General features: G+C 43.8%; 1 non-coding gene across 1 annotated transcript; it reads left to right on the top strand.

The window, feature by feature from the left end:
* The first annotated feature begins 8,954 nt into the window (after nt 1-8,954).
* On the top strand, nt 8,955-9,061 carry LOC145527994 (U6 spliceosomal RNA). Its single transcript, XR_014070074.1, has one exon. It is a non-coding gene; the product is annotated as a U6 spliceosomal RNA (small nuclear RNA).
* The last annotated feature ends 5,740 nt before the right edge of the window (nt 9,062-14,801 follow it).

Raw genomic sequence — 14,801 nt, 5'->3', positions numbered from 1 at the left:
CACTTGGATGAGTGGCTCTGGTAGAGCCTCGGGCTACTGACCTGGGTTGCTAACAGGCTGTGCTCACAGATGTATGAAGCTTTAAGTCTGTGAAAAGCCCAACCAACCAGGGGAAGTAGCTCTGCTAATGCCCCAACCTAATGAAGGTGCCCTTGAGGACTCAGAACCCATAGATGATCTGTATAAATCCAGCAGGGCTCCAGCCAGGTGCCCCCCCACCCCGGCCCCAGTAAGGCCGGGGTGAACCTGGCAGGTGGGGACCACATGCAAGCTCAGAGCCTAGGGCCTGCCTCACTCCTTTCAGTCCTCCCCTCCACCCCCATCCAGGGGGCTGTCCATCTAGTTTTACAAACACAAAAACAAAGCAATTATGGTGACACTTGTCAACAGAAAAAAAAGCACAACATAAGAGCTGTGAGTTAAATTTTACTTGGGGAAAAATGAGGACTATAGCCTGGGAGACAGTCTCTCAGATAGCTCTGAGGAACTGCTGGGAAGAGGTAGGGGTGGAGGTCAGTATATATGTGATCTTGGTGAAGGCGGATGTGCAGTCAACCACACTTTTGGGCAGAGAGTTGCTGCTAGTCACTAGAGAGCTGCTGCTAGTCACTAGGAGTAGATGTCTCCATTAACGATTTTAGTGCTTTTCTAGATATAACAAGACGCAAGAATTGGGCTCATAAAATCTTTCCAAAATATCTGAAGGCCTGTTCTGTCAGGTTTTCCGAGAGCACAGAGTGCCTCATTCCTAATCTGAGCCCTGCACTCCTTTCAGGGTGTGTTGAAGCTCAGCGACACAGTGGCTAGTGAACTAATCCTTGTGGGGACAGATGGTAAATGGTAATTTTTCATCCACACACTGAAGAAATATGGAAACAGGAGTCAGACATAGATCTGACTCTCAACTTATATGACCATGAGCAGGTCCATGCCTCAGTTTCCCATCTGTGACATGGGGATACTGATAATATTTACCCCAGCAGGTAACTCTGCATCTTATTAATGCAGAAAAAAAATGGTGTAAGAAAGGATACATGAAAACTCCTTTGTAAATTATGGAGGACTAAGCTAATGTCTGGGCTTCCCTGATGGCTCAGTGGTAAAGAAATCGCCTGCTAATGCAGGAGATGCAGTGTTCATTCCTTGGGTTGGGAAGATCCCCTGGAGAAGGAAATGGCAAGCCTCTTCAGTATTCTTGCCTGGGAAATCCCATGGACAGAGGAGCCTGGTGGGCTACAGTCCAGCTGTAGTCGGACACAACTGAGCAACTAAACACAAACAAGCTAATGTCAGTTCCTGTTCATCAGGTGTATGCTTTTCAGTTCTCTAATTTTGGGTGTTATTTGTACATCATGGTACTTCACTGCCTTCCAATTTCCACAGCTTGTGACGGAAGGCCCCACAGAGAAATGATAATCAGATCCAAAGCAGAGGAGAGCACATACTGGCTAATATAAAGATCAATACAATTTCTGAGGCTGAGTTTTGAATTTAGCTCTGAGTTTCAATGGAGAAGATGTAAAAGGAACCACTTAGGGGAAATGGAATGTTCTCTAAATCCATATTGCTCCTCCTCACGTGTTTTGTTGTATCTTTATGCCACCTGTACTTTCAGTTAGTGAATGCTTTAAACAAGTCTAATAAAAATTATTTCCTAAGGAAAAATATAGCGCTCCTTTAAGTGCTTGACATATTTTCCCTAATATGCTGTACAGAGCTCATCATGGTATGCCCACACTGCTCGAGATGCTAGCTTTCACTGGAGACAATGCTCCAGACCTTATTTGAAGATACTGAGGCCTAGAAAAAGGACCAGACTTGCCCAAGGTCTGAGGGGAGGGACAGGCTGACCTCCAGTCCAGCGCCCTTAGCTCTCCTTTACCCACTGCCTCTCTCTGAGTCCCTCTCCCCACCATCCTACTTGCCCCCTCAGTCAGGGTCTGTGCCTATAAGGTCTCATTAATGTGCTCATTTCTGATTCTGAAAGGTGAGTTAATGCAATTTGGGTGACTCCCCAAACCACCTGGTATTCTCTCCTGGCCTCTTTCCCTAGACTGTGAGCTCCAGGAGGGGACGAGCCATGAATCAGGAGATTGGTGCCGGACTCTAGGAGTGGAGGCAGAGTTCTCTCAACCTCTTGACAAGCAGGTAGTGAATGAGCTTGGAATGAATTGTACCGGATGAAGAGAAACGGCCAGATGAGGGGAAGGGTTTCCAGGGATCAGAAGTTTGTATCCCAAAGGAAAGCACCCAGGAGATGAGGCAGCCCAGGATCCCCAGCTGAGGCTGAGTCAGTGGAGGAAGGGAGCTCTGGGCTCTGTTTAGCCTGGGCTCTAGAGTGGCTCCCTTTCCCCTTTTGTCCATCCATCTGAGAGGATGCCTGCTTGTAATGTGCCCCCTGGTGCTATACGAGCTAGCAGAGCCCCATGTGGGTCTCAGGGACATATCATCAAGGACGGTAGAGTCATATACGAAACCCAGGTGGGACCCATGGGGCCAGATGAGGACAAGTTGCCTTCACCCAGATGTCCCACTAGGGCCCCTGTGAGAAGTGCTGCCTCAGACTAGTGAGAACAACCTGAAGAGTTCATCCAGAGCTCAGCTCTGACACAGATTCAGGCTGCGAAGAGAGGTACAGAAACCCCACTAAGTCTGGCAATCATGCTGCCAGCACTCAAGGTAGACATGGAAATGCCTTTTCAGTTCCCCTTAGCCTCTGCCAGGTGTTGCTGCTTGGGAGGCTGTGGGATGAAGGAAGAAGCCCCAGGTTAGGAGTCAGGAGGCTAGAGTTCTTGCTTTGGCTCTGTGTGATGTCAGGCAAATCACTTTGCCACTCTGGGCTTCAGTTTCCTCATCTGCACGACGATTTTTTTTTTTTTAATTCTTGTCACGTTGTAAAAATTAGGAAATTTAGGTTCTGAGGTCAGACAGACTTGGTTTCAAGTCGAATTCTTCCCAGAGGAGCTTCCCAGAGTTTACCAGAGGCCATAGACTAAGACAGACAATAGAGACTGGCACAAAAGAGGTAGTCTTGCTTCTTGCTCAAGCATGCACAAACAGTGGGTAGCAGAGAGAGGACTAGAATGAAGGGTCTGGACTCTAATGTAGAGACACATCTAACAGATAATCATATTAATAATTAATGGAATGATTAATCATAAATGTGATAGGTGCTGGGAATGAAAAATAGAGGATGCTACCAGAGTAGAAAACAGATTATAATATGACAAAATAGCCTTTATTTTTTGTACATTCTCCAAAGAGTTATAGGAAATCATTTAAGCAAAAGAGTGATCGTGAAAGTCTGCTGCAGTAACGACTGGATTGGAAAGACACAAGAGGAGAGGCATGGACACCTGTTGAGAGGTTCATGCAGTAATCCAGTCAAGAGATGGTAATGGCATGGGTTAGGGTAGTGGGGACACTAGACCAATGTGATAGAACCATCAGAACTCAATGGTGGATTTGATATGAAAAAGGGAAGGAAGGGGCAATGTTAAACATGTACCCCAAGTTACTGAAATAAGCAATAGGGTAAATGATAATGCCATCTACTGGGATTCGAACTGTAGTACTGGAGAAGACTCTCAAGAGTCCCTTGGACAGCAGGGAGATCAAACCAGCCAATCCTAAAGGAAATCAGTCCTGAATATTCATTGGAAGGACTGATGCTGAAGCTCAGGTGACTTTGGTCACCTGATGCAAAGAGCCGATTCATTGGAAAAGACCCTAATGCTGGGAAAGACTGAAGGTAGGAGGAGAAGGGGATGACAGAGGATGAGATGGTTGGATGGCATCACTGACTCAATGGACATGAGTTTTAGTGAACTCTGGGAGATGGTGAAAGACAGGGAAGCCTGGTATGCTGCAGTCCATGAGGTCGCAAAGAATTGGACACGACTTACCGACTGAACAACAATGGGGGTTGGGGTATGAGAAGAGGGACAGATTTGGAGGAAGAAGGCCTTTAGTTCAATTTTAGCTATGTTGGGTGTTCTTGTTGTGATAGTGGTTGTTTTGGTTTGATCTGGGAAGACTAAGTTTGCCTGTGAAGTTGAGAAGGCAATTAGATAAGTAAGCCTCTCAGTTGAGACGTGGGGCCTTCGGAGTTAACCTAGTATGGTACCAGAAGCTACAATGGATAGGGAAAGGTAGCCTGCCTGACCTTAACACAGAGTAGGGAGTAGACAGAGCATAGGCTTTGGATGATATTCATTGTTTTCTAGTCCCTCTTTACCACCAGCCATGTGACTTTGGGCATCTTTCTGAGCTTAAGATGCCTCCTTTGTAAAATGGAAATGATTTTAGCATCCTCACCAAATTATTATGAAATTGCACTATAATACAATTAATAGTTCAAAAGACCTTTATTTACTATACGTAAAGATATTTCAGACAAGCACCTTGTATTATATCTTATAAGCTTGGTGTGAACGCTACTGCCAAAATAATTTTTTTTTAACAAAATGAGATATCCAAAACACTTAGCACAGTAGAGAGAGTGTGTAGCTTAGGTTTCTGCAGCAATTTTAGAGATGGACAACCCTGGATTCAAGTCAGGGCTTACCACTTCTGAGTTGCGTGACTTCGGACAATTATTTACTAAATTTCCTTTTCTAAAAAATTGGGAGACTAATGGAATCAGCTTCATGAGTTTGTTGCAAAGAGTAAATAAAATAATGATGTAAAGTACGTTGCATTTACTATGTGTTCAAAACATGCCAATTACGATGAGCTATAAGAGAATGTCTGGCGCACACTGAGTACTCAGTCCGTTTGTTCCCCTGCAGCCTCCTTGCCACTCCTCCACCCTCCATACGTCAATTTGCACATTTTAGGTGCACAGGTTTACTCAATGTTTGTTCGCAGAGCAACTAGAGCTCTCTAAGTCGTAATTCTTCACAGCACCCCTGAATTCGGTTCTCTCCACAGCAATCTATTCAACAAGGACAACAGATAATATAGGACATTGTCACGTTGTTCTCAAGTACCAGCTCCCCTCCCTCACTGGGAATGTAAGAGACAGAGGCTCTAGGCCATATGCTCACATCATCAGCTGTGTTTCCATGACAACCAGTCCAGCATAACTAGACGTTTCAGCAGAGATGAGCTGTGACACCCAGCTCCCCACAGAATGTGGCTGAGAAGCTATTATTGTATTCCTTGCAGTGATCTAAGGGCTAAAGCAGGCTAGATATGGCTCTGACGGGTGGGGAAGTTTGTGTTTGCATAAGTAAGAGACTGAATTTGGGAACGCATTTGGCGATCCATTGCAGCAGTAAATGTTTTGGCTGGAATAAGTTAAAAGAAATCTGAAATAAAAATTGGGTGCTAAATGCCACAACAGAGGAAGGTACCTATTGCAATGTGAACAAAGCGAAAATACAGACCTAATTCTTCCTAAAAGGGTCATAGAAACTTCATTTTAACAAAAACTTTTGCATTTTCTCTATTAAAATAAAAAGGAAACATACTATAAATGTATCAGTTAGGATTCTTTCAACTGCAAGTAGCAGTAAGCCTAACTAACATAGTTTAAATAATTAGGATATTCATTATCTTCATGCTCCAGAAAATCTAGAAGTAAGCCTTTCCAGGGAGGCTAATTCAGTGGCTCATGAATATCAGCAGGATCCAAATGTGCTCTGTCTTTCCTTAGCATGTTTGCAAAACCCACAATATGTCCTCTCATGGTTGAGATAATCAAAGCATCTCTAGATATTGCAAGCAGACATTTCATCTCCAAAGAAGAGCCTTTGCTCCTGTGCATCCATTTTTTGTAGTGAGGAAAATCTCTCCCAGTACTCCCCCTGCAGACTTCCCCTAGCTCCCATTGGCATGACTTCATCACAGATTCAAAGTCAAGAATTTGGATTTTATTCTGCAGGAAATGGTGAACCATGAAAGGATTTTCAATCAGGTTATGGAGTCACAGACTTCTGTTTTTGATAGGTCACTTAGAGAATAACAGGGAGGATGGAAAAGAAGGAGGGAAGGATTAGAAACAGAGAGACTTGTTAGCAAACTGTAGCAAAATCCACATAGGAGATGATGAGGTCTGAACCAAGTTAGTGATGATAGGAATTGGGGTGTGAGACAGGAAGGTAGATGGAGGTCACTGGAGACATTAAATTGACATTTCACTAGACACACATCAATTGGCTAGAATGCTACTTAGATTTCTTATTTTTGTGTCTGAGTAAAAGAGTGTTACCACAAACTGAGCTGAAGAACATCACAAGGGCCAATTTGAGAAAACTGATGATCAGCTCAGTCGTGTACATACGGTGTTGGGGGACCATAGTATATCCAGATAGCAAGACAATACAGAGTCTGGAAGCTGAGAAAAGAGATAGGGAGCTGGGGTCATCAGTATGTGAGGGATTGGTGGAAATCATAGGAATGGATGAACTCACCCAGAGAAAGATGCTGCTGCTGCTGCTAAGTCACTTCAGTCGTGTCTGACTCGGTGCAACCCCATAGATGGTAGTCCACCAGGCTCTGCCGTCCCTGGGATTCTCCAGGCAAGAACACTGGAGTGGGTTGCCATTTCCTTCTCAAATGCATGAAAGTGAAAAATGAAAGTGAAGTCGCTCAGTCATGTCTGACTCTTCGCGACCCCATGGACTGCAGCCCACCAGGCTCCTCCGTCCATGGGATTTTCCAGGCAAGAGTACTGGAGTGGGTTCCCATTGCCTTCTCCGAGAGCAAGATGGGAAGGGTGCTAAAGGACAGACTCTGTGTGAGCAGCATTTAAGGAATTCAGTGAAAAAGATGGATTCAGAAAAATCAGAGAGGTAGAAAGAGAACCAGAGAGGGTGGTCTTCTAGAAGCTAATGAAAGAAGACTCCAAAAGAGTGTAAAATCCTACAGAGGAACTAGGAAGAGAAGAAACTGGTTTAAACTTTCATGACTTTGATGCAAACTCTAGAAGTCTGACTGTGAAGGGGAGTAGAAAGATAATGCAATAACTGCAGCAGGTGAAGGAGGGTTTATAAACATGGAATGAGGCTTGAGTATGTACATATATTTATACATATATTTCTACTTTATAACATATGTTATACTAACATGTGTTATGTTAGGCTGAGTAAAGGAGCTTAACGCCAGGGAGATGCTATCATTACCCTGCCTGACCCAGATATAGGACAATTGTGGAGCAGAATTCCAAAAGCTAGAGTTCTCTCCTCCCCCAGGGCCATTCTAGGGATCCCTAGGGATGGCTGCTCCACAGGGGGCTGCCAACTGTCCCTCAGTCTCTGCTTCTTCGATGACATTCATCTGCAGGCCTGTATTGTTCTCAGAAGACACAGGGAATCAGTCGTGGTCTCCACTTAATACTGCTGCAGCTAAGTGGCTTCAGTCGTGTCTGACTCTGAGCGACCCCAAAGACGGCAGCCCACCAGGCTCCGCCGTCCCTAGGATTCTCCAGGCAAGAACACTGGAGTGGGTTGCCATTTCCTTCTCCAGTGCATGAAAGGGAAAAGTGAAAGTGAAGTCGCTCAGTCGTGTCCGACTCTTCGCGACCCCATGGACTGTAGCCTACCAGGCTCCTCCGTCCATGGGATTTTCCAGGCAAGAGTACTGGAGTGGGGTGCCATTGCCTTCTCCACTCCACTTAATACCGGCCTACTAAAAATTATGCAAAATACTGGCTGTCTCCCAGATGACCTCATTAGTGCCATGGGGTGGTAATTTCATGGAAATGACTCTGAAGCAGAGTCGAGCTGCCCGGCAGGGTGCCTTTTACTCTAGGCATCTGTCTTCTAGATCTTCTCTGCCTCCTCAGGGGCCAGCCCAATTGTCCCCAGGCCAGACTCTCTCTGGGCCACTCCCTCAGCCTCCCTGCTTCTTTCAGACTCAGGGTGCCCTCTGCCCTGGCCTGTCATCCACTGTCCATCCCTTGGTAGCTCAACTTGGATTGGGAGCAAAGAGAACGGGACATACCTTGGGAGGATCAGGAGTGTATATAACATGGAAGAGACAGAGGAAAGTTGTCAACATTGCCCAGATCCCATCAGAGCCTAGGACACCTAACCCTTACCTTCACAGTCCCAGCAGGACACATATTGAGGTATTGGTGTCTCTATAGAAACCATCTGTCTCACTCTAGCAGTCTACTCCCAGAAGTCATATTACTGCTGCATCACCCTATTCCTCATTCCCATTATTGGGTAATTGGTCCAGGGTGGACATGGGCCCAGAGCTTTTCCCATAAGTTCATTTTTTATTTTGCATTCATCATTCTGTATGCTTTATCAGGAAGGCTTTTTCTCTGCCCTTTTCATTTAGTTAATACCTATACCTCTGTTCAAGGTCACCCAAAACATTATCAATTCCATGAAAGCTTCAGTGATTCTCCACCTCTAACCTATACTGTAGTATTCAGGGGTAATCTCTGAGGTAGAACTTTGCACTCTGTCTTGCAAAGTGCTCATCTGCCATGTTGTCCTCTCTTTCTCTCTAGATAGATAAATAAAAGGCAGGTAGGTAGGCAGATAGATAGCTATTCTAATGTATTTAATTATGGGCCATTTGTGTATCTTTGGAGAAATGTCTATTCAAGTCCTTTGCCCATTTTAAAAATCGGGTTATTTGTCTTTCAACCATTGAATTGTAAGTTTTCTTTGTATATTCTTAATACAAGTCTCTTATCAGATGTACTATCTGCAAATATTTTCTCCCATTAGGTTGGTTGTTTTTCACTCTCTTGATGATGTCTTTTGAGATACAAAAGTTTTCAATTTTGATGAAATCCAATTTTTCTACTTTCCTCTTGGTTCTTATTTTTTGGGTGTTTTATCTAAGAAGGCTTTACCTATCTCAAGGTCACGACGATTTCTTCTTATGTTTTCTTCTAGGAGTCTTACACTTTTAGCTCTTACGTTCAAGTCTTTAATCCATTTGGAGTTAAGAAAGTTTAATCAAACTCAGTGTTTAAGAGTATATGTTGAGTGCTCGCTTCGGCAGCACATATACTAAAATTGGAACGATACAGAGAAGATTAGCATGGCCCCTGCGCAAGGATGACACGCAAATTCGTGAAGCGTTCCATATTTTTAAAAAAAAAAAAAAAAAGAGTATATGTTGAGGGGGTTGTGCTTCCCTGGTGGCTCAGTGGTAAAGAACCTGTCTGTCAATACAGGAGACACGGGTTCAATCCCTGGTCCAGGAATATCCCACATGCTGTGGAGCGACTAAGCCTATGTGCCACAACTGTTGAGCCTGTTGTCTGGAGCCTGTGCTTTCCATTAAGAGAAGCCACTGCAATGAGCATCCCACACACCACAACGAAGAGTAGCCCCTGCTTGCCACAACTAGAGAAGAGCCCATGCAGCAACTAAGACTTAGCACAGCCAAAAAAAAGAAAGAAGAAGAAAGAGAATAGGTTGAGACCTTGATTGTTTAGAGTACAGAGGAGTGAAATCTAGTGTGAAGATATCTCTTCTCCTCGATAGGGGGAAGGCTTCTCCAGCATCAGTGTTTTCTTTCAAAGTGGGAGAGTTTGGCTAGGGTGACATTCTGCATTTATTTATTTTGTCCACAGAAAACGGAATGATTTACTGATGTGTGATTTGTATATGTTTGATTCAGTGAGTTCTTCTCTCCTTTTCCTTGAGTGAGAGCTGGCCTGCAAGGAGCAAGAGTTCCCCTCTGCTCCTCCCTGTTCTAAGTCTTTCCTGGCAGCACCCCATGTTTGCAGGCTGCTGTGGTCCAGCACTTCCTCCACTAAATGATGAGTCTATACAATTTTGGATTTCAGTTAACAGACTTATTTGGCTCTCATTGTCAGGCTATATGCCCCAACTTGGCCTTTATCACCAAAAAGGTGATATTTTGCCTACCATCTATCTAACTTGGAGAAGGAAATGGCAACCCACTCCAGTATGCTTGCCTGGGAAATCCCATGGACAGAGGAGCCTGACAGGCTGTGGTCCATGGGGTCACAAAGAGTTGGACATGACTTAGCTACTAATGGAGAAGGAAATGGCAACCCACTCCAGTACGCTTGCCTGGAGAATTCCATGGACAGAGGAGCCTGGCAGGCTACAGTCCATGGGGTTGCAAAGAGTCAGGCATTACTAAGCAACTATCACTCACTATCTAACTTAATCTTTGTCTAATTTCTCAATTGGTTTAAAATCCGAGCAATGAGAGGGGTACTGATGGGGCCACAACCAGACACTCTAATAATCCTTTTCCCTCTTTAAGCCCCTAGTATTTGGGGATGAGCAAGAAGGATGGAGACAGTGTCTTCATTTGACTGGTCCTGGCTATAGTCCTCCTCTGTTGGTTATTACTGCTTCTCTAGCTGACAGTGATGGGCCATTGATGAACTCTGGGAGGCAGATTTCTAAAAGTAGCCTCTCTCATAGGGATCATGTGGGAGTTCTTTGGGAGGTAACTGTAGGAACCTCCCCATTAGAAAGTGGTCTGACAGATCAGTCAAGAGCCCGATCAGGAAACAGACAGTACATTCAAAAGAGTGACTGAAAAGACTTTACTGAAGAGACTATTGGCAAGGGAGTGGACTAGGTTAAGGGAGTCAACCAGGACTGCTGAAGCGCCCAGCGGTAACTGGGGGTTGCCTGTACCACCACTAATCTGGAAGGGAAATGGGGAAGCAATTGTTAACCATGGGAGAGGGGCCACCTGAAGGCTGTCGCCATAGGAAGATAAAGGAAGTGATTGTAAAACTGTGGCCTAGTGTAAAGGGAATTGAGGCAGGGGAATAAATATCTTTCTTTCTTCCCATCCTCTCATCTCCTGCTAGTGTCTCCTATTGCCCAGACCCAAATGGAAGCCTAAAGGCAAAGGGGCCTGGTGATAACATCCATAGAAAAAAACCTCCCAGGCCAGTGAGCAGGGAAGGGAAGGGTGGAAGACGGAGCTGGAGAGGCAAGTGGACAAAACTCGGCACATGTGACATGGGAGATGGGGCTCAGCTCTTCCATACTCCTCAGCTGCCACTCTCAGGGTAACAGTAGCAGTACTGCTCTCAAAGTTGTTTATGTCCAGTGCATATTCTGATTAACCAGCAGCCATGCCATCCAACTTTGAATATCAACCCTGAGCATACTTTACAGCTTCTTAATGCTGGAGTTTCCTGTCTAGCAGATGGCCCTCTTAGGTAGAACAACAACAAAAAAGGTTCAAGCCCCCCTCCTCTCTGTGATATTCACTTGACCTTCAAGGAACTCACTGAAACTTTCAGCCCCAAGCAGTGGGTGTGCAGACTCTCCCACTGCCCCACTTCCTCACTCTGACCTCCTGTCCCTCTCCAATTGTATTCTCTCTTGCTCAGTCAGACATGAGATAGTTCAGTAATCTACTGCCTACGCAGATGTCCACCTATTGTATAGGATTCTGGTCTCTTCTTCTTGCAGGTAACTCTAATGTCTACAAATGATTCTTCTGGAGCTCCCCTTTGATGCCCTAGTGTGAGGCTTCAGGTAGAGAAGAAAGAACCCACTCACCATGAAGAAATGCTACAGTCTGCAAAGGCCAACTACCCTCAGGAAATCTCCGCTGTCTTTCTTACTCTGCGTTTTAATGTATTTTGGAAAGGAGGGTATAGTGGTAGAGAGGTGATAGATGATGGCTGCAAGACAAATTCTGTACCTTCTTTGTAAGCCCAGGAGAAGTTTGAAGGTTATGGGGTATATTTCTAAATGTAGACTGTCCTTTGTAGAAGGTGAGGTATTAAGGTTTTTTTCCCAGCTTTACTGTAGGGTAGTAAGAAAAGAGCCACTAACATGCTATTAAAAAAATAATTCCTGGGAATTCCCTGGTGGTCCAGTCGTTAGGACTCTGTTCTTCCACTGCAGGGGACATAGGTTGGATCTCTGGTCAGGAAGCCAAGATCCTACAAAGCCACATGGCACTACCAAAAAAGGGGTAAAAAATTCCTGCTTCTGGCAAAATTTGCTTTAAATACCATACATACAGATGAAATATAGAAAGTGCAAATTCCCATAATTACAATTCTCTAAAAAAAACACCAGTGCTAGCAGCTTAATAAAATTCCTTTAAACTTTTTCTTTTTTACAAAGCAAATAATGTTTCTTAACTTTAAAAAACAGGATATTGGGCTTCCCTGGTGGCTCAGTGGTAAAGTATCCATCTGCCAATGCAGGAGACACAGGTTTGATCCCTGATCTTGGAAAATCCCACAGGTCGCACAGCAGCTAAGCTGGTGAGCCACAACTACTGAGCCTGTGCTCTTGAGTCTGGGAGCCACAACTACTGAAGCCTGCACCCTAGAGCCCGTGCTTCAAAACAAGAGAAGCCCACACACAGCAGCTAGCAAGTAGCCCCTGCTCGCTGCAACTAGATAAAAGCCCACACAGCAACGAAGACCCAACACAGCTAAAAATAAATAAAAACATTTTTTTTTAAAAAAAAACAGACTCTCATAATGTGAATACTATTTTGTAACATTCTTTTTTCCACTCAACAGAATACCCTAGACATCCATAAGGTTTCTCACTGTCAGAGTATGCAGTTAAAAGTATGGAAAGGCAGAAAACCAGAATGTCGTGTTTAATTAGGAACTGGTGGAAACTGATGAATTTCAGTATATGTAGAAATAAATATACATGTAAATGTCTCTATGTGAACATGAACACACACACATACACATGAATATACACAGGTATATTCCCTAGCTATACGTTCTACTCCCTAGCTGTCCGTTCTTAGGGTTTGGAAGAAGTAATATCCTAAACCCACTGAGCATACCTAGCACTCAGGTTTTGGTTTCTAAAAACCATTCTCCACCAACAGGAACCAAGGCTCCTTGGAGGAATGGTTGAGTTCAGAGCTCGATGAGAGAATGTACAAGATGAGCCTTGAATCTCTTTTTGTACTGGAAAATAAGGAAATGTTCAAAAAAGACAATGGAAACAGGTAAAAAGAACGTAGAAGCAAGCTTGAGGGAACTCCACCAGCCAAATCTGAATAATTAGCACATCCAAATAAAGGATAGTAATGGACAATAATCCACGGTATAAAGAAACGAGTGCACACTGGTATAGATAACTAAATAAATAAATTAAAAGCTTGATAAAGTATGGTATATTTGCATGGTTGCAAAACATTCCCACAAAATTCTCATTAGTTACTAAAAGGAGAATTTTTGCTCAGTGGGTAGTTTCAGTTTTGCAAGACTAAAAAGATCTAGAGATCCATTGCACAACAATGTGCATATAGCTAATGCCACTGTGCAATACACTTAAAAATGGTGAGATGGCAAATTTTATGTTATCTGTGGGTTTTTTTTAACCACAATAAAAATACTTATTAGTTACAAAAGGAAAGAGTAATTTTTTCAGTAGTGAAGTCTGGCAGACACTACCTTAATCAAATAATCAAAGTGAACATCATTAGTGATGGAACAAATTGAAACCCTCTACCACCTGATAGGATGCAATGAGAACACAGCATCATTCCTGCCAAAGATTCAGAACCTGAATGTCAGGCAAATTTAAAGTGAGGGACAATTTACAAAATAATTGAACCAAATCTTTAAGCATGTCAAAGTCAGGAAAGTCAAGGAAAGACGGAAGAACAGTGTCAGATTGAAGGAGACTAAAGAGACATGATAACTAAATGCAACATGTGATTCTGAACTGGCAAGCTTTTCTGTAGATGATCTCATTGGGATAACTGCTGAAACTCGCATGGGTGTAATGTGTCAGTGCTGAGTTCTTGATTTTGATGGTTGTATTGTGGTTAAGCAGGAGATAGTTCTTGCTTTTAGGAAATACATGCTAAACAACTCAGTTGTGCTGGATCATCATGTCATTGCCTTCCTCTCAAATAAAGCAGAGGGTTAAAGTTATTCCTCGTGTATTGAAATTCATCAGTTTCCACCAATACCTACACAGATATTATAATGGGTTGGCCAAAGAGTTCATTCAGGTCTTCCCATAACGGCTTATGGAAAAACTCAAATGAACTGTTTGGCCAACTCAATACTTGCAAATTTTCTGTAAGTTTGAGATTCCTTTTAAAAAATTACTATTCTCAAGTGGCACTAGTGGTAAAGGACCAGCCTGCCAATGCAGGAGATGTAAGAGATGCAGTTTCCATCCCTGGGTCGGGAAGATCCCCTAGATGAGGGTATGGCAACCCACTCCAGTATTCTTGCCTGGAGAATCCCATGGACAGAGGAGCCTGGTAGGCTACAGTCCATAGGGTCGCAAAGAGTCGGACATGACTGAAGTGACAGCAAGCACACATGCAGGTATTCTTGAAATAATGGCATTTGCAGCAACATGGATGCACCTAGAGACTGTCATACTGAGTGAAGTTAAGCCAAACAAAAAAGGAGAAATATATGACATGTTGCCGGGGCAGAGGAGAGGGGGATGAATGAGGGGAAAGGATAGCTAGGGAGCTTGGGATGAACATATACACTCTGCTATATTTAAAATGGATAACCAACAAGAACCTACTATATAGAACATAGAACTCTGCTCAATATTATGTGACAGCCTGGATGAGATGGAGTTTGGGGGAGAACGGATCCCTGTATATGTATGACAGTCCCTTCGCTGTTCACCTGAAACTATCACGACATTATTTGCCTGTACTCCAATATAAAAAAGGTGTTTTTTAAAAAATTACTATTCTTCTGGAGGAAGAAACAGTGTGGCACTAAAATGCTGATTAGAATCTGTCAGCGGGCAGGGTTATTGATAGAGGGCCTCCCTGTAGCTTCCCCATAGGCAGAGAGCTGGCTTGTTCACTGGAGGATCTCATTCCTGCTTTCCGGAGCCTCTGATGCCCTTCCAATT

This window comes from Giraffa tippelskirchi, chromosome 11 (assembly GCF_054371585.1).
Source record: "Giraffa tippelskirchi isolate mGirTip1 chromosome 11, T2T-mGirTip1v1.2.pri, whole genome shotgun sequence".
In the NCBI taxonomy this organism is placed as follows: domain Eukaryota; kingdom Metazoa; phylum Chordata; class Mammalia; order Artiodactyla; family Giraffidae; genus Giraffa; species Giraffa tippelskirchi.
Note: the sequence above shows the minus strand (reverse complement) of the source record. Positions and strands in the feature narration are given on the sequence as shown.